General features: G+C 35.9%; 1 pseudogene; it reads right to left on the bottom strand.

Annotated features, from left to right (window-relative positions):
• Nucleotides 1–11574: 11574 nt before the first annotated feature.
• On the bottom strand, nt 11575–13582 carry LOC110273607 (uncharacterized; annotated as a pseudogene).
• Between the last annotated feature and the right edge of the window lie 302 nt (nt 13583–13884).

Below are 13884 nucleotides of genomic sequence, written 5' to 3'. Positions count from 1 at the left end.
AGTTGGGAAACATGTGTAACATGAACTAGATTTAGTATCCCCTTACGACAGTTGCCTATTCATGGATTAGCGAGAACCTAGGATGGATAATTGTTAAAGAAGTTTAGGATGCTTAGTGAGTTTTTATTGCAGTGCATTGTATTTATTTAGCACTTTTACCGTACTGGAAACCCGTGGGCCCGGGGTTCTCATTCCGTATATATCTCTTGTTTTTCAGATACAGGTTCAGGTGCTCAGAAGTGAGCTCCGGTTCGTTTGAGAGACGGCGAAGATATTTATTTTCTCTACTTTGTGTTTTGCTTAGAATCTCTCCACCTTTGTTTTGAAAAGATTATATTATGTATGGAACTCTTTTGGAACTTGCGTATATAGTCTCTTATGTTTCCTTTGGGAGAGATTAGGATGTACTGTTGTCAACTACTTTCATACTGTACCCTAGCCGGCCTAAACTTCGCGGGTCGCAACTAGTGGCTATTTACTTATGTTATATATATCTATCTGTTATCTATCTCTTAATCTCCTTTATGCCTTGTCCGTATATCGCTTTCGGCTTCACGTTTTATCTTTTCGTTGTCGAAACGTGAGTGATACGTCTTCGCGATTTTATTTCTACTCTTTTCAGACTTCTCGATTAATATTCCTTTTGAAATTACCTATATTTATATATTAAAAATCCACCTGAGAGTCGTACCATCGTAATATCATTGACTTATGACTCGAGCATAAGGATTTGAATATTAGGGTGTTACACCAAATCACGTGCACACGTCAGTCACGCGTACGCGTCGCTCCTCACTGCCATCTCCCTTGATTCTTGTGCTGCATAAACTCCATCAAATCCAGCTGAATGCTGCCTAAAGTAAACAAAATTGCAAAAGACTTAAAGTAGCATCCATATTGGCTAAAAGATAATTAATTCTTTACTAAACTCAATAAATTAGATGCAAATTCACTAGGAAAAGATAGGAAAGATGCTCACGTATCACAACACCAAACTTAAACTGTTGCTTGTCCTCAAGCAACCAAAACTAATATAGGCTTAGGATGTGAATTTGCATGAGAATGAGAGTTCAATTAAGCTCATGTCTCTTTTTATAGTGGGGTTTATAACTGTAACCCTGAATAGGTTTGGCATCTCACTCTCCTTTGAATCAGAAGGATGTTATTGTCATTCGGAATTAGAATCCGGATAATATTATGAATTCTCTGATCTTTTATATTTCAGTTTAATCCTTGAACACAGCAAAATTTACTTTAATTTATTTTTCTTTGGTGCTTTGCACCTTGAGCCTAGCCGTGACTTTAAATGTTTTGTCTTAAGTTTTTCTTGACACAGAATCACCACAAGCACTTAACTGGAGAACTCTCTTTGAGTTCTAATTTTTCTTTCAGTTACTCCCAAACAGTGGTGCTCAAAGCATTTGGCATACTCTGTTAAACGCACTTGGTCTCGACTCTAAGTGTTCTGTCTCAAGGAATACTTGACACAATCACACCACAAGCATATAACTAGGGAAACAACTCTTTGAGCTCGTAATCATGTTTGACCTCCCTAGTCATTGATGCTCAGAGCCTTGGACCTTGCTTTTATTATTATTTATTTTATTTTATTTTTTTCTTTTGTTGTTTCTTTTGCTTCAAGGATTAAATTTTTGTTTATTTCAGAGAAGTCATAATAATTCTCTAAATTCCTGTTCCTTATACATCAACATCCCTTTATTCAAATTCAAATATGTACTGTTCATATCATGCATTCAAAAATCACAAAAAATACCACCACCATTAAGTAAATAAGATTATTCTTAAAATTAAACTCAATTTCTCATGAAATACATAAAAAAATTTTTCTTTTTAGATTCAAGCTCAGTGAGTGGTACATGAGACAATTTATTAAAATTAAATCTAAATCTAAGAACTAAACGTACTAAAAATCATGCATGCAATCAAAGCAACAGAAACAGAGGACAATAAAATAGGAATGGAAGAGAAATAGAATGAAAGGAACTTAACCACCTTAGTTATGTTGGTGGCCATCTCATTCCTCCATGAAGAACGTTCATCTCTCTTTGGTGCTAAACAGAAAAGCTTTAAGTGAAGCGTCAACACCAAACTTAAATGTTTGCTTGTCCTCAAGCAAAGAAAATCTGAAAACAAAAACAAATAATAAGATGAAAGAAGAATAAAAGGATAAAGGAACAATAGAGAATTAGGATTGGGAGAGAGAGAAAGAAAATTAAAACTGGGCGGCAAACTAGTGTAATTGTGCGGTGCAAGCGACGCGTATGCGTGCAGCACGCGTACGCGTGGGGTGCGAAATTTTCTAAATGACGCGTAAGCGTCAGGCACGCGTCCGCGTGCCCTGGGTTTTGCGTGATTCGCGCGAAGCCAGCCACGCGCACGCTTAACTCTCTGTTCGCGTGGCATTGGGATCCAGATTATTGTACGACGCGTGCGCATCATTCACGCGCACGCGTGGATTGCCATTTGTGCAGATGATGCGCACGCGTCAGGGACGCGTACGTGTGAACAGATTTTGTGCTTATAGCACACTTTCAGCCCCAAGCCAGCATAACTCTCTGCTCAAACACATATTTACGCCGTTTTTCCAGGTCACGCTTGCGCATCGATGATGCGCACGCGTGGAGTGCCAAAATCACCAACGACGCGCACGCGTGGGGTACGCGTACGCGTGGGTTTGTTTGTGCTAGAGGCATCATTCTTGCACCATTTCCGTGCAACTCTCTGTTCAAATTTATTTTTCACGCACACACATATGACACGTACGTGTCAACGAAGCTTGTGCGTCATGTGCACATTTATTTATTTATTTATTTTTATTTTTTTATTTTTTTAATATTCAGTTCCTGCTTCTAAAATAGCTGCATGATCAGATAGAACTTAATAAGAATCAGATAAATAAGAAAACTACTATTACAAAAAACAACTAAGAATGAAAAAAAGGATCATACCACGGTGGGTTGTCTCCCACCAAGCACTTTTAGTTAAAGTCCTTAAGTTGGACATATGGTGAGCTCTTTGTCATGGTGGCTTATGCTTGTACTGATCCAGAAATCTCCACCAATGTTTGTAATTCCAATGGCTACTGGGATCCCAAACTAGGCGCCTAACACCTTCGAGCCAGTTGAAGAAAGTGACAAGGCCCCAAGAGTGTTGATTGGGGGAATGAATTCCAGGGTCCCAAACCTTGCTTTTACACCCGTCTTCTTATGGATCACTATTGTTCTCACCGGGTGGCAAGCGATCTGAATTCTCACAGAGACATCTAAACAACCTTTTAGACCCATTCAATTTAGCTCTACACCAATCCCTGCACTTCAATTTGGGACATGCAACCATATTGAAACTTGCTTGATAACTCTTGCCATTAACCATCTTCCTCTTACTATTAATGCCACAAAGAGCTCTAAGTTGACCATCCGTCTCCAGTAGCCCATATTCAAGTGGAAAAGTAAAGGTTAAGGATAGAAATTTTACCCACTTGAATGTTGTATTGGATGGTGATGGCTTTGGAAGAGGTCTTGCAAGCTCCACTCCTTTGTGTTCTTCTTTGAATTCATCTACCTCTTTGCAAGCTTCCTCAATTTTAACCTCTTCGTCTTGGTAACTTTCTTCTAATTCAATCTCTTCTTCATTGCTTACCAAGGGCATGGGAGGTTGTGCATCTTCCTCTTTTGTGGGTGCATCTTTCTCCTTTGTTTTTGCATCTTTCTCTTCTTCCATGTGTGAGGATGGAAAGTTCTCTAGTTCACTGGAGTATGAACTCCTTTGATTGATTTCCTCACTTTCTTCTATAGGATCTTGTATTATATCTCTTGAGAAGGAATTTGCTTGCTTCTCTTCCCGTGGTTTGATAATCGATTGCACATGTTTCTCTACATTTTTGACACTCGTCTTTATATCATGTAAGAATTCTTTCATGAGAAGCTCAAGATCTGATGGTATTTGAGATGAATAAGGAGGAGGTGATGGTTCTTGATAAGTGTAAAAAGATGATGGTTCTTGGTATGAATAGGGAGATAGTGGCTCTTGATATGGGTAGAAAGATGATCGTTCTTGATATGGATAGAAAGGTGGTGGTTCTTGGTAAGGATATGAAGATGGTAGTTCTTGATATGAATATGGAGATGGTGGCTCTTGATAATTGGAACATGGAGAACTGAAGTTTCTTTGGTTTTGATCTTGCCAACCAAACTTTGGATAGTCCCTCCATCCACCATAATATGAATCACTACTTGGGTGTGAGTAGTAACCCATGTGATCTCTCTCCATTATTTTTCCTTAGCACAAAACACCAAAAAGGATTAAATACACCATGTGGTAAACAGCAAAGCAAAGAAGAAAGAAAAAAAAATTTTTTTTGAAGGAGAAAAATTACTATGGGGACACCAAACTTAATTTCAAAAATTAAGAGGGGAAAAATTTAAATAAAATAAATAAAAATAAATATATATTTTTTTCGAAAAAATTTTTACAAATAGATTTTAATAAAATTAAAAATAAAACGCCTAATCTAAGCAATCAAACAACTAATAGTTGTTAATCACAGTCAATCCCCGGCAACGGCGCCAGAAACTTGGTGCGGTATTTTACAACCCACAAACTAACCGGCAAGTGCACCGGGTCATACCAAGTAATACCTCAGGTGAGTGAGGGTCGATCCCACAAGGATTGATGGATCAAGCAATAATGATTGAGTGATTGGCTTAGTTAGGCAAGCAGAAAATAGTGTTTGGATGTTCAAAAAGCATTAAAAGCAACTTAGAATATCAAAAGAATAGACAAATAAGGCTTCAGAGTTATCTATTTTCCGGATTGATTTTTCTTACTAACTATTTTAATCATGCAAGATTTAATTCATGGCAAACTATATGTGACTAGACCCTAATTCCTTAGACCTTCCTAGTCTCCTCTAAAATTTATTAACTGGCAATTCCTTGGTCAATTAATTCCAATTAGAAGGTGATGATCAAATTCTAGTTTATATGCCACAAGAATCCTAATTATCCAAAAATAAGGAGATTATAGGTCACGTATCCCGTTAAATACAAACAATTAGAAATTCAGGATAATATGTTTTCAAGCTGTTGTTCAAGTAAAGAGCTTTTCCAAGTTATACAAGAACTCAATTAGAACATGGGTCATACTTCCGTTCCACCCAAATTCATAAAATAAAGAACAAAAACAATTATTGAAATATAAATCAAAACATGAATTAAATTAGAAAGAGCAAATGAATCAATCCATACAAATAGACAGAGTTCCTTACCTTAACAGTGGAGGTTTAGTTGCTCATGGAATATGGAATGTAAATTTTTATAGAATTTCCTAATGGAATCCCCCTAATGGAACCTCTCTAATAGAAGAGAAGTCTCTCCTTTTTACAACTAATCCTTATTAATTTAAAATCTAATATCTAAAATTAAGATAATATCTTTTTCTATTTAAAAATCAAATTTGAATTTAAATCAGAATTAACTAACTACTCCGCGTCTTGTAACGTGGGAACCACTTGGCTTCACTGAATCCGCACCTAACTTGGGTGCTAAAATGGGGCCCAGAAATCACCCTCAGCGTTTTCTGTGTTTTCTGCATGTGGCGCATGTCACGCGTACGCGTCAGTTACGCGTACGCGTTGCTGTGCAATTCTTCAAATCACGCGTACGCGTTGCCGTGGAAAGCTCCAAATCACGCGTACGTGTCAGTCACGCGTACGCGTCGCTCCTCGCTGCCATCTCCTTTGATTCTTGTGCTACAGAAACTCCATCAACTCCAGCCGAATGCTACCTAAAATAAACAAAATTGCACAAGACTCAAAGTAGCATCCTTATTGGCTAAAAGATAATTAATTCTTTATTAAACTCAACAAATTAGATGCAAATCACTAGGAAAAGATAGAAAAGATGCTCATGCATCATACATCATTCCTTACAGTCGGTTTTTAGTTGTTGTTTTGGATTGAAAAAGTTTTGAATTGACTCTTCCCTACCTAATTCTGTTCCACAATCATCTTTTGAATTTTTTATGAGACCACTTTTAATTTAGTATATACTTTCCTACATGGATTGAGAAATTTTTTTATATGGTTTAGATCTGTTTATCTGCAATGCTCCACCTATTCTTTTATAGACATGTGAAGACAATTTCTATCTTGGATTTCCTTCTTTGACCCAACCTTATCACAATTTTTATACGTATTCTTATGTGATTTGGCACCTGAGTATTTTTTTTAAGATTCTTGAGAGAATATTTTTGCTCATATAGCCCAATTAAATTTATTTTTCAAATTTTACATATGTTCTTTTAATTTTGCTTGTTTCGATATAATGCCTTATATAAACTTTTCATAATTCTTTTGAGAAAATGAATTTATTTCTTCTTGAGATTGTCCATTCTTTGTAAACGCTACCATTGACTTCTACTATTTTTTTAACTCAGCTCAAAATCGGTCTAAATGAATGCACCATTCTTCTTCTGGATTGTTCTTACTAAGTTCTTAGATTCAAATCCCTTCTTAAGATTACAACTTGATTTTCTATCAACCTCGCTGTTGTTTTTATGAAAGTTCTTATTTGATTATGTACCTAAAGTATCTTTTAAGGTTTTCGAGAAAATATTTTATCCTTAGTCTAACTAATTTTCATTTCACAAATTTTACATAATCTAGTTTGATTTGAAATTGTTTTAACATGACGCAATATTTACATTTTTACTGATTCTCTTGAATTTTACAAACGACATTCTTGACTTTGGTCACTCTCCTCCTGTGAACCTTGTACCTTGATACAGTTTGAATTCAATTCCAACAAATACACGATTTATTTCTTGTCTCCATTGAAGTACTTTAAACTTTCAATACGTCCACCTCTTATTCATAAAATACTTTTTGAATCTTTTGGAATGTCTGACTTTGTCATTATACTTCTCTTCATGAATCCTGTACTCTTTGACATGACATTGAAATTGTTTTGGTACGACATCGATCCTTGAATCTTTGAAAATATGAAGTGCTCCTTTTAATTTTGCAGTATTGTTTTATGTGTTCTAATCGCACCGTTCAATTTGGTGTGTCGCTTATCCTTCTCTTTTTCTTAAGATATGATTTAAATTTCTTTGCTTCACCATATGAACCTTACGTATATCTTGATCTGCTTACATTTCCGACTATGTTAAGACTTTTGCAACACGGTTGTTAATTCTATATTCCTCCATGAGCTATGAAACCTTTGTGATCATTTGAAGTTGTTCCGTTACAATACGTCACTATGGTTTTTAATCATTCATCTTCTATAAAATCTCATACTTTTTTTGACTCAGCTTGAGTCTGTTTCAAACTAATGTGCTATTTTTCTTCTTATTGATCCTATCAAATTTCTCTAATTCAAGAGTTATCCTTGTATTTGTCAGTTGATTCTCTTTTCAGCACTCTTCATTGCTTGTACATCCTTGTTTACTTGTGGTCTCAAAAATTCTTTTAAACTCTTGTGAATGTTGTCCTTCTTTTCTAAGGTTTTATGTCCTTCTGAGTAAACTTGAGATTTGTTTTGGTGTTACGTATGATCTCTAGGCATAGCGAGCGAATACGATAGTTCTTTAGGACACGATTAGTGAACGCGGAAAGTGAAGCTTGTAAGTATGTGACGTCAAAGGGATTTGTGGAGCTTTGATTCACGCGAAAATAGTTTGGTTAATATCAGACTTGTGACCGGTAGTGAGTTTGCAAAGTGAATGATAAGGTTAAGAATTTTTAGATGTTTTGCTCAATAAAGTATAGTTGGAAGTTGTGATAGCGAGCTATGTTAAAACCTTTGATGTTGACACCATGTAACTTCATTGTTTTAAACCTATCTTATAACTTTTGCTTAACATTACACTTCTCTTATATCTAAGTTTTATAGCTTATCTGGTATTTGAAAATTTATATATATGCTAAAACTTCTTGTATTTTAAAGTATTCAAAAGAAAAGTATTAAAACTATGTAATATCCAATGTATTAATTTAATTTTTGAGGACGAAAATTTTTATAAGATGGGTAGAATGTAAGACCCAAAATTTTTAGAAAATATTATTATGAGTTAATTTCAATTTATATATTCATTAAAGACTTTATTTTTAGAAATTATTTTATTAAAAATAATTAAATTAAGTTTCGATAATTAAATTAGAAATTTTACTTAATCTTATAATATTGAATAATTTTTATATTTAAATTATAGAACTTAATAGTTGTAAAAAAATAAGAATTTTGTATGATTTAGTTTGAATAATTGAGATTTTAGAATTTAATATTTTAATTTTTATAAATAAAAAAAATTAATTATAATATCTCTAATTTTAAATTAGAATACTTAATTTAAAAGAAAATTAGCAAATTGATAACCAAATAATATTTTCAAAGTAATTTTAAGGAATTAAATTAGATTTTTATTTAATACTCTATACCCTAATTTAATTAAAATTACCAAATTTCAATTTACCTAAAATCCCTAATTTTACATTTTCCCCAAAAAACGAACCCTAATTCCCAAATTGAAAATCCTAACCTTTTTACCTTAACCCCTCACCGCCACTCCCACGCTACCACTCCCTTAACCCAGCTCCAATCCCTTCAGAAAGAAAGAAAACCAAAAGGGAAAAAGAGAGAGAACTAGCGAAGGAGAAGAGAGATAGAGAGGGCAGAGAGTCGCCGGTTGAGCTTGTTGCTGCGTCATCCAACCGCCGCCACCATCATCGCACGTGAGAAGAGGGAGAGCGTCAAAGTTGTCGCACGCAGAGAAGAGAAACAGCGTCGCGATTGGAGCCGCATCCTACTGCCACCATCGAGTCATCCTCTGCCATCGCCGTTCCTTTGTCGCCGCCTCAGCTGGGTCACCGGGAGAAGGAGAACCTAACACGAAGAGGGTTAAGAGCCACTGTGGTTCATCGCTCCTAGCTCGTTCTCTCCACTGCCTTAGCGCCGTTCATGCTGCCGCCGATCTGTTCACTGCCACCGAGGATCCCGTCGCCGTCAGATCTGTCACATCACCGTTGAGGGAGCTCGTCATTGTCGTGCTTCCATCAGCACCGTGCATCTGCTTCGTCGCCGAACCGAGCTATGTATGAAGGGTCAAACGCGACGGGAAAGGGAGACACCTTTTGCCGCTGCCTCGTCGCCAGAGTCGTGTCAGCATTGCGAACTGCTGCTGTTCTGACTGTTGGAAGCCACCATCGAGCCTTTGCCTTCTTGGTAAGCATTTTTATTTTCGGAACATTTGAAAATTAGTACTTCAATATAGGTTGTTAGAGATTCTAAGCTGTTGGTACCTTAAGGATTCGGTTCCGATGATTGCATGTCAAAATTAGGGTTGCTACCAGTCTTTTTGGTTTTGTTTAAATCGCGTCGCCGCATCTCTGGATGCTGGGAACGGCGTCATGGCCGCTGGGACCACCGCTTGAGCCGCTGCTTTTTGGTTCAATATTTCTTCTTAGTTGCGGTAAGAGTTTTGGTTCCTGAAACCCCTTTAGTCACTATTCTGTTATCTTAGCCAAGGTTTTGCAGTATTATTTATTACATGATTGAGTTTTGGTTATTATATATTATGATTAGAGTTGTTGTGGTTGCTATGAGAGTGGATTGGAGTTGAGATTGTGGCTGCCACCATTGCAGGCAGAGAGAAAACGAGTTTGTGATGCGTTCTTGAGTTTTTGAGTTTCGTCTACTCGAGGTAGGAGCACTTTCCTTAAACTCATTTTATTTTCAAGAATTGTTTAAATCGATAATAATGCAAAATGTATATTTTATGGTTTTGGAAGTCTTATGGATTGAACTAAGTTGCTTTGAATGGATGTAAATGCTTGTTTGAACGGTTTATTGATTGATTGAAGATGTTTAGTCAGGTTTGTATTTGGTTTAAGGTTATTATGAAGATGATTGGATTCTGGCTGCTTCTGAATATTGCGTTGGAAAATTAGTTTGATAAAATAATATGAAAAGTGATTTCTGGGTTTAGAGTTAATTTGATATTAAAAATGAACCAATATTGGAAATAGGTTCTATTGAATTATTGGATAAGATTCTGAGATTTGAAAATGATTTTTGGTATTGAATTTAGTTTAATTATTGGAAATGGTTGAAAAGAGTTTGAGAAATGGTTTGGATGGGATCCAAGAAGGGTGGCAGAGTTCAAATTTTAGAGGAGATGCTGCTGAAATTTTTATAAAACTCTGAGTATTTGTTTGAAGTATTCTTTAAAGAGAAAATTGGATTTAAGAGTCATATTATTTGATTTCGAAAAGAATTACGTTTGACTTCGATTGATAAGAAAGTTATTACATATGTGATTTTGATTTATTAAGAAAAGTTTTATGTTCTGTATATGATTTATTAAGATAAGATTATTCTTGAGTTTCAATGTAGTAAGATAAGAATTATATTTTGAGCATGATTTGTTAAGAAATGAATTATGTCTGGTTGGGAATTATTGATGAACGGAATGAAAGGTGTAATAATGAAGGATAACGATTGAGTATGATTGAGGTATGCTGATGAATGAGACATGATTGAGAATGATGTGGATATTGATGAATTATAATTGAAGTATTCATATGGCTTATTTATTTGAATTATCTGAAATACGAGTTTCCCTGGGTAAAGTACTGTGGCTTGCCACCACGTGTTCCAAGTTGAGACTCGATACTCTGTTGACCCTACAACGTAAGGGTGACTGGGCACTTATAAATTTCCGAGAATGGTACCCCCATTGAGTGATTTGATATATATGAGAAAAAGCTATGCATTGACTCATGGGGATGCGCGTCGGGAAACTGTCCAATGTTTAGCTACCAGGACATATCGGGTTGGCTGTATAACTAACAGATGAGCTCATTAGCCATAGGATAGGCATGCATTATATGCATTTGTATGTTTTGCTTGAGTTTGAATTTGTTTTGGTTTGCCTAATTGCTAAACTGTTATTAACTGTTATTTGAGCTATTTGCTATAACTGCTACCTATACTTGTGCTTTTCTTGTCTGTTTTGCCTGTGTTTGTGCTGATATGGTACTTTCGAGATTATTGGTGATGAGATGATGATTGTGTTGATTGATTATGTGATAGGTTGAAAGCTGTGATTGGTTTCTGATTGAGTTATTAGTAAAGTATGAAAAATCAGGCTGGTTCAGCATAGACTTAATGAACCTATGCTTGGAACAGGTTGGTCATTCATACAGTCTAGGAAACTGATTAAGATTATCTTACAAGAAAAGAAAGGTTGTGGATTTTCTGAAAAATAAATATTGTTTCTTTGAAAAGTTTTGGATGATTAGCCATTGATTTTTAAAAGATTCATACGACGAACGATAATCACTGCCTTGAAACCAATTCTTCTCTTTATACGTATCTTCTTATAACAATTCTTAAACCCTCTATTGAGAACCCTTTCGAGGATGATGTTCTCACCCCCCTTCAGTTTTATCTTTTCAGGACGAATGAGAAAGCTTGCAGAGTTTTATTTAAGTTCCTAAATATGTTTTTTTATTTGTATACATATGTTATAGACTTTCCCTCGCCTTTATTATTATATCCTTATAAGAGGGATAGGAGTCGTAACTATAATAATATGTATGTATATAATATTTGGATTGCCGTCTTCGTCTAGAATTAAAACCCTGAGGCCACTGCGACTCTTAACTCTTGACAAAGCAACATAAAGTTGTCCATGTGTGAAAACTGATTTTGGCAAATAAAGCCCTACATGTGATAATGATTGACCCTGACTCTTGTTAATGGTCATTGCAAAGCACACTGTTAATGGAAATTGTCTCCGTTGGAACTTAAATGGCAATCCTAAATCTGAAGGGATCAAGTTCATTCTTGGAATGTACACTTTATCTCTAATATTTCGACCAGTCACTACCGTCGCTCCAATTACGTTGCTGCCAAGTTCGTTAACTATTAATCTTGTCCTGTTGCATAAACCTGAAGTCTAGTCTATGTTTCGCAGTAGCATTACAGCGACTCCTCGCTTCAAAGTCAACTTGTGATTGGGTAGTCCCGAACATTTGATGTCATTTAGGAACTCTAGTGTGAACCACTCTTGTTGTACATCTTCATTCTCATCAGCTTGACATGTTGTGTCAGAGCTCAAATACTCCTTTTCTATTCCTGGAAAGATTGTCAAGACAAAATCGTTTACCTTCTCGACACTCTCAAGCGTGGGTGCAAGAATTGCCCTACTATGAAAATACCTGTAATCTGACATGTTTTGCAACAAATTTGGGTATGCAAAGCCTACCAAATGAGAGAGAGGGTCATCAGTAGTTGTAATCAATAGATCATCTGGAATTTCAACTTCTGATTCATCACCAACAACAGAGCCAATATTTCCATTTCCAATATTAAGTATCCAATTAGCGAATCTCTTCATTTCACCTTCATCATGATCCGAAGAAGACATTAGAAGCCTCAAATTCGTATGCAGTTTCAGAACCTTACAAAACGACCACAGATGGGATGAGTTAATAGCGGATGCCAATATATCGTGTCTACTCCCTTTCGGAATCACCGGAAGTATCTGTCTGAAATCATCTCCTAGAACAACAACCTTACCACCAAATGGTTGATGTGTCTTATGCTGATCGGTAACTGACATAAGATCCTTGAGCGTCTGATCAAGTGCTTCAAAGCACATTTTATTGAGCATTAGAGCTTCATCCCAAATTATTAAGCTACTTTGGATGAGCAGCTCAGCCTTCAAACTGCCATGCTTAATGTTGCAAGTAGATTCATCAGTAATTGTAATGGGTATTGAAAATCTAGAATGAGCCGTTTTGCCACCAGGTAGGAGTAAAGAAGCAATTCCACTGGATGCGACATTTAAAACGATCTTTCCTCTAGACCGAATAGCAGAAGAAAGTCCATTCCAAATAAATGTCTTACCACACCCACCATGCCCATAAACGAAGTAAAAACCACCAGAGTCTGTAATAACAACATTGAGTATCTCATCAAATACTAACCTTTGCTCATGAGTCATCTTTTGTTCCGTATATAAGTTTGTATGAGTCAACTCATTTGTGTCATATGCTAACTCCTCCTCTATTAGCTTATTTTGAAAAAGGCGAACATCAGACATCGCAGGATATGGCATTGATTGATAGTCTTTTAAAGATCTCGCATTGTTGTTGAGTGTCTTCTCAATCTCAATACGGCAGAGGTTTTTCAATTCATCATCAGTCATGTTTAGTCCTAGCAAAAGCACATGGTGATTTTATGAAATATTTAATAAGTAATTTCAAAATAAAACTATTAATATTATTAATAAAAATAAAGATAATAAGAGAATAAAATCTTGATATAAAAAAAAGACATAGTAAAATACCTTGATTTTTCAAAGCTTTTCTCCTCTCATATAGTATTCCATCAGCTAATAATGTCCAAGTTGCATTCCAAACACGCTCTGGGTTGCTAATGCTATTAGGTATCAGTAGCATCGCAAATAGTTTTCTCAATTGACCACCAGATGCAAGTTCAGCTACCTCATTAATAGCTACAATGAATTCCCTATCATCGCACAGTAGTCCCATGGAATAGCAAGCATCTTGAAAGCTAGAATATGTAACATCTCCTTAAATTCTGCCAACTGTTCTGTCAGATAACATAATTGCTGATTGATTTCATCAACTTGTTCTAGAGGACTAAGTTCAGTGGATACTGCCTTAGCCTCATCTTTTATGGAGGACTCACTACTTAAGTACAGATGCTTATTTTGAGCAACTGTATCAATGAGCTCTTGAGCCTCTTCAATTGTTTTTCTCATGTGTATAGATCCACCAGCTGAGTGGTCTAGAGATATCTGAGCTTTTGCTGCAAGCCAGTAGTAAAAGAT

Source organism: Arachis duranensis, chromosome 7 (assembly GCF_000817695.3).
Source record: "Arachis duranensis cultivar V14167 chromosome 7, aradu.V14167.gnm2.J7QH, whole genome shotgun sequence".
In the NCBI taxonomy this organism is placed as follows: domain Eukaryota; kingdom Viridiplantae; phylum Streptophyta; class Magnoliopsida; order Fabales; family Fabaceae; genus Arachis; species Arachis duranensis.
Note: the sequence above shows the minus strand (reverse complement) of the source record. Positions and strands in the feature narration are given on the sequence as shown.